Genomic DNA, 7,191 nt, shown 5'->3' on the forward strand with positions numbered 1-7,191 from the left:
CCGTGTGGAGGAGTAAGGACGCTGCAGCCAGAGGGCCCGGCTTTCTGTTCTCATTTCCTATCTACTAGATATATCTGTGTATTAGACATGAAATCTTTGGTAATTTAGTTTCCTCCTTTGCAATGTGGAGGAAATAACAATAGTGTTGTTATCGATCAAATGATAACCATTTTTAAACATTTAACCATTTCTAACACATTTAGAAAAACATAGGGTAAGGGCAAAATAGTTGTTAGATGCTGTTACAATTATGTATTAAGACTATGGATGGAGGATAAAGAAGAAAAGGTTCTGTCCTCACGAAGAGTAAAGGCTAGTGGTGGGGGGGTCAGGGATAGTCATTAAATAAGTAACTGGATACATAACTTTAAAACTGCAATTATGTTAAGTGCTAAGGGAGGTATAGTGTGAATAATATAACATGGATGTAACATCTCTCTAAATGTTCATTCGTCACTTTCTGCTGCTGTTGCAACCAAGTAAAATCATCCTTCACTTTGCTATTCTACACTTTGGTGACCGAGTCTCAAAATCTTTGGCATTTCTAGGGAAAATAGTACCCTTTCAAGTGCGATGAAAGTGGAATTTCACCTCAGGAAGATTGTGTTGGGCAGAGGCCCCTTTTCCTTCTCAGTTCTGTCTGATCCCTTAAGTTTCCAGAAAGCAATCCTAATTTCACTGTGCTACATTCCTTAAGCAAAAACTTCTGTGATGTTCCAGAGAACTTTGTCCTGATAAAACACGCACTCTGGGAAGAAGTGAAAAGACCAACAGCCAGCGTTTATTGAAGAGGAGCTCAGCTGCCCCTCACGTGATGCAACAGATGGCCACGGGCAGGCTGCTGGCCGGGGAGGAGGAGACGGCGTTCCCACGGCCCGGCCAGTGTGGTCTGCGCCCCGCCGTCATTCCAGAGCCAGTTCCTTCTTCTCCGGGTCCTGCTTCTCAGCCTCCTACAAATGAGTGGGTTTGGATAATCTAAAAACGTATTAACTAGATATCTGTAAACACACTTGACATTTTGGCCCCCACTCAAATAAGATATTTGAATCAGATTTTAAATTTATATTTAAGCGAATGTCAGCTTGTCCCACAAACAACTCATCTAGGCAAGAATTTTAAAAAGAAAAGAAAGCTGTCAAAGAATCTTCAAGGAGTCAAATTTAGTTGTCTGATTTTTTTTCTTAAAAAATAAAACAAAACAATTTTCATATTAAGATTCCCAAAATCAACACTGGACAAAGTGTCAGCGAAAAGTCCCGGGGTTATTAAAATGATTTATTTTATCTTTAGCATTTGTATTAAATGTCTTATCCCGTTTTTAGATAAGGTTTTTGATGTCTCTTTTAAAATACAAGGGTAATCAAAATGTTTTTTGTTGTTTTTTCTTCTTTCAATAACATGAATATTCTTTATGATGGGTAAATAGTAAACGTTACACTCACCATGTAAATTGAAAGGCACAGATAACAGGAGCACAAGCTGTGTGCTGGGCGGGAAGGTGCAGCCCGGGACTGCCGTGGTTTACAGCGAAGTGCTGAGGCATTTCCGAAGTGTGGTACTTGAGTGCACTAAAAATAGGCAACCCTGAACTATACTGCATTTGAAGGACAAGATAAAAATAGGAAATAAACCTGAAAAATAATTGTATAGATAGGGTACTAGGACTAACAACTCAACCCCCAGGATTGAATTCACTAATAAGATTTGTTATTTTTATTAAATGCAGGAACTAGTATACCACTTAAATATTTCAGAGAAATGTTGGCTATTAAAGTGTATTCTAAAAGTAAGAATAATTTGCATTCAAGCAGTAACTTACAGTACAATTTAGAATAGGGGTTCTTTAACCTTTTTAGCTGGATGTCACTTTACATTTTTTAATGGTACTCCTCCCACTATAAAAACCAACGAAAATACACACAAAGAAGCCCTCCAGATTCGGACAGTTTCTGTCAGCTGGGTAGATGTAACTGGTCCAGCAGATGTAGCCAAAGCCCAACCAAGATTTGCAATGCCACAGCTTTGCTTTTGCGTTTAATTCCCAGTATGTAGTAAGGACTGGGAAGAGCCCAAGAAAGGAAGACATTCAGTGTCATTTAGCATAAATGTAGCCACTATGGAGATAGCGTCAAATGGTTCAAAATTCCTCATATATCCTTGAAAGATTGTATTTAAAAGGACAGTTTCAAAAGTTCTGTTATGGAAAATCTGTCCTGGATTATTGACTTTTGGCCTCGTATTTCAGTCCTCTTTTGTCTTTGCCTTTTGTGTTTCCACCGAGAATACCAGCAATTCTTAGCCCTGCTCTTTCCTTCTGCATCTCTTCTGATGGCGTGATTCTCCGGCCAGAACTCCATCAGTTCACGCTTGGATTTGGCAAAGGATTTTCAGCTTTTGTTCACTTTGGGCAGGTTAATTTTAAAAATTCAGATGATTCAGAGTTCGAATTCTTAGCCTGCAACTCCAGACCTTCTAAACCTGCATTTTATATTTAACAATAAGCAATTATACATTTGTTTTTACTTAACCAATTTATTAATTAATTTTAACCCCAGAATTCAACATATAACCTGGAATAATAAAATATTACCAATAATCTATCCACGTGCTCTTTGCCTACCCTAATCCTATGCTTCTTCTCTGGTCCCAGCGGTAACCACTCTCCTAAATTGGGTGGTGTCATGCTTCATTTTAAAAAAGTTAAGCACATACATGTATGTATAAATAGTAGATCTTTAATTTGATGAAAAGCTTATTATGCTATACTTTGCCTTCTATGGCTTGCATCAAAATATTTTCCTCAACATTTGATTACTAAGATTCATCTGTATTGTTGCATGTGATTATAATTAATTTTCACTTTTGTATAATATTATGTTGGACAAATATATCACAATTGGCTTTTGGCTCCTTCTTTCCTTCCTTCCTTCCTTCCTTCCTTCCTTCCTTCCTTCCTTCCTTCCTTCCTTCCCTTTGCTATTACCAAAGTGTGCAAAGCGTACTGCAAACATTCTTGAACATATGTCCCAGAAAGCATTCCTGCTTTGGTTTCTCCTGGGTATGTGCGTCGGAGTGAAATTGTTGAATTTTAGGTTGTGCCAATAAGGGTCCTGTCAGGAACAAGGTCAAACTGTGTAATTGAGGAAAGCTTCCTAAAGGAACAATTACAGGATAATGCAGCACACGGAGGCTGGCAAGGGTAAGGAGCCATCACCATCCTACCCCTGAGGAGAAGGGAGCACTTACTGGAACCTGAAGAGGGCAGCTGCAGCTGTGGGAGAGAATTACCCAACACAGCTCCAGCTTTCAGTAAAACTCACAGTCAACAGCCTGGCAGAGAGGGAGCTGATCTCACTAAAAACCCTGATTGCAATCTTAACCATTCTCTCCAATGTTTTGCCAGCATCTTTCTCATTGGCTGAACCCAACCAGAATGCAAGGGAGACCACTGATGGAATCTATAAAGGTAAGCTTCCAAGAACACAGAGCAGAGCAAAGGTTGGAGACTGGATCTAGAGACATAAAAGAATATACACGATGTTAAATATTATATAATTCTGTCCTGCTTTCCAAAGTGTTTGTACCAACTTACACTCCCACCAGCAGTGTATAAGAAATTCTGTTGGTCCATATGTTCTCTAAAACTTAGCATCATTAAACTTCTGAATTGTTGTCGTAGGTTCAAATGGTATCTCCTTGTGGTCTTGATTTGCATTTCCATGATTACTGATGAAGCCAAGCTATTCTTCATGTTTATTAGCCAAAAAAATTAACTTGTCTGTTAAATTCTCACACATGTGTTGTAGAACTTAACAAAGTTATTCTAAAATTAATATAGAAGAGTATGGATCCCAGAATAGCCAAAGCATTTTGAAAGAAGAGGGAAAAGGAATGACTTCAATATATTAAGGTTTATTATAAAGCTACAGTAATGAAGACAGTGTGACTTTGGTGTGGGAATATACAGCTTAACTGGAGGAACAGATAAAAAGAGCCCCAAACACTTACGAGCTCAGGGAACTGCAGAAATGGTGGAGATGATGTGAAGTGTCGGGGGAAAGGCACGGTTTACACTGCCCCCTTCTTGAGGGCAGGGGCCATCCTCTTCTCAGGTTGCTAGTGCAGTCCTTTGGGGCGCCCAATTAATGTTTGCTGGGGATGTGTCACAGCACCTAGTGGGAACAACATCCATCCTTTATGTTTCAAAATGGCAGAATAACTGCTGCCACAGAAATGTCAGTCACTCATTTTGATTTTTTCCAAGTTTGGGCAATTGAGACCAGATTTACAAAAGCTAGGGATGGGCTCTATGAGAGATAATCACTGCAAATATTAAAAACAAAACAACTCCCCCCACCTTTTTAAAGACTGATTGTTAAGGTACAAATTTAAGACTGGAAAGTGGAAGCAGAGTGCAGTGGGAAGAAGTGAGGGCCATGGAGTTCAGTATCTGTCTTCAGCCTCAGCACCACTCTGGCTGGGCTCCTTAGCTAGTCTGAGCCTCCTTTGTAAAATGGGGTGATAGACCCACCTCAAATGTCGCCTAGCAGAGTAAATGGTGCAAAGGCCGTACTTACATTTTATTTTTCTTACTTCTCTCCACCCTCTTTCTTACAAATAATGTGTGTTCAATCAGATTTTGGAGTGTATTAATTTTAGTTAAGACTGAAACATAAAACCTTTTAATAAACTTCGCTAACAGCAAGTTGCCTTTGCAAATTAATACTTGTATCACATGGTCTCCCTTGAGTTGTACAAAATTCTTAATTGGTGGAAAGGAAACAAATTACCCCAAATTAATGAGTCCCTTTCTCTCCGCATGTGTGTAGTGCAGCTGGTTGCTGTGATAGGAGCATCGCAATAATTTATTCCCCACTTTATTATGAATAATTTGAAACATGCAAAAGAGTCAAAAGCCAAGCACATTTATGACCCATGTACTTCTCACCTAAATTTAACAATTGTTACAATTATCATAATAATGTGGAGGTTAATAAGACCTTCAGTAGAATTTCTTAAGTATATTATTTCCCAAAGACTTGTAGTATCTAAAACCCACCAGCAGAAGTCATCCAAAGGGTTTCTTCACTGTGACCTCTCCAATGAACCTCTCCTCATTCAATTCATGAAGATTTTTCTGATGACGAACCATGAAAAAAACCCAAAGGCTGAGTTACTGTTTCCCATAATGCCACTGGGTATCTTGACGTAGCTGGGCATGGACCCACTTTTTTCTCACTCGTGGTAGGTGCTTCTTTTTTCCTTCCATTTACTCCTTCCCAATTTTCAATGAGACAGTAGCATAACCAGATTTAGAAAAGAAAAAAAAATACAGGATGTCCAGTTAAATCTGAATTTCAGATAAATGATTATTTTTTTAGTATAAATATGTCCAAAGGTCACATGGGACACGCTTATAGTAAAAAGTAATCCACTGCTTGTCTGAAATGCAAATGAAATTGGGCATCCTATGTTTTATCTGGCAACTCCATAAACAGACAAGTCGGGTTCTGAGGGGGCTGTGGAGCTCTTTTGGATCTGAGCTTGCATGCTCCCACGTGGGTTCCTAGGGCTCTACTTCATCCTCACCATACAGCATTTCGATTCATATGTTTTAGATATTCCGTAGACAAGTTGTGACATCTTACCCTGGTTTTAATTTATATTTCTCCGGTTATTAAGGAATTTGAACATCTTTTTATATGTCTAGGGTATTTGCATTTACCTTTTAACAAAGTGCCTATCTAACTTTTGTGTTCGTATTTTTTACTGGGTTTTCTGCCAAATTTCTTATTGACAACTTCTCTATATAGATTTGCTTAAATGTGTGGCAAGTATTCACTTCTATTGACTAGATTGCATTTTCAATCACTTCATTATCTCATTTAATGACTAAAACTTTTCATTTCTTTATTTCAATATAGTTTAGTTGATTTACAATATTACTTGCTTTCTGATCACATTTATATCCTAGTTAATAAATCTTTCCCCGTGTCAACAGTATAAAGTTACTGTCTTTTAAGACTATTGATAAATTTTAATGTTTAATCATAGTAGACCCATTATTTGGCTGGGCTGTTGGATGGACCGGGGTATGGAACAGTTTCCAGGGCTCCTTTCTCCCCTCCCTGCTGCATCACTCATCCTATGACTGCCCTCGATGGCCTGTATCCATTTTTTTTCATCCATCCCTGGTTTTCTTCTTTCTAGGTTTAAACTGGTATGTAGTCTCAAGCATCACCCCAATAACTAACTGATGAGAGGGAAGAATAAAGAAAGAAAAAGTATTTCTGCATCACAAATAATGAAGGAATTATTAAGTTGGAATTGTTTTGAGATAGTTGGGAGCTAGACAGAGTGTCTGATGAATATTTGTGCTGGATTTAACAAATAGTCTGTGGGACTCTGGGGAAAATCACATATGTGAATCTGAATACGTTGAATGAATTTGTAATTAGAGTAACTTGTATACAAGTTTGAGGGTGTATCACATCTATTGTCATGCCAAGACTATGTAACAACCAGCCATGAAACCTCAGTGGCAGAGCTAGGGGGGATTTGTTGCTCACATATTGAGTCATCTAGGGGGTGGCTTTGTGGGCTTGGCTGAACTCGCTCATGTCTAAGGGTCTTACTGTTGAATGCACTAGGCTGGCCTTAGTTGGGAGCTCTCTCCATGTACCTCTCATCCTCTTCTAAAAACCATTCATTCAGCTGGCCCAGAGTCTTTCTCACAACATCTCAGGCACAGGGAGAGCAAGCAAACACATGTAGACCTTTGAGGCCCAGTTTAAGACCTGGCCTGGTATGATTTTCATTTCATTCTATTAGTCACAAAACCTGGTTTTATGGGTGAAGGAATGGGAAGGAACTCTATTGAGCTGCAGTCACATGGCAAAAGGTGTGAATGAAGATCAGGCAAAGAATTTGGGCTATCATTACAATCCAGCAAGTGGGTAGGAATAAAATAATAAATTGTGAAATTAAAAAGTTGCTTGTTTTGAAAACTACACATTTCTTTGAAATTGTAGCACTTTTTCTTCTCCAAGATGACTTATTTGCAAGACTTCCAAATGAATTTCTTCAGTTTGTGAAGCAGAAATGCCAACAGTTCTACACAATTACCGGAATGTTTCACGATTCTTCTCAAAATACCTGTCAGAAAAGTTCTTTTGAGGGAGCACATGGTGG

The 7,191-nt window shown here is 38.7% G+C and overlaps 1 long non-coding RNA gene across 1 annotated transcript; it reads right to left on the minus strand.

The window, feature by feature from the left end:
- Positions 1–759: 759 nt before the first annotated feature.
- Positions 760–1,666, minus strand: LOC123478651 (uncharacterized). The gene is made up of 2 exons (XR_006653924.2): positions 1,443–1,666; positions 760–950 (listed from the first exon to the last, which is right to left on the minus strand). It is a non-coding gene; the product is annotated as an uncharacterized lncRNA (long non-coding RNA).
- Positions 1,667–7,191: the final 5,525 nt, after the last annotated feature.

Source organism: Desmodus rotundus, chromosome 2, assembly GCF_022682495.2.
Source record: "Desmodus rotundus isolate HL8 chromosome 2, HLdesRot8A.1, whole genome shotgun sequence".
Taxonomy (NCBI): domain Eukaryota; kingdom Metazoa; phylum Chordata; class Mammalia; order Chiroptera; family Phyllostomidae; genus Desmodus; species Desmodus rotundus.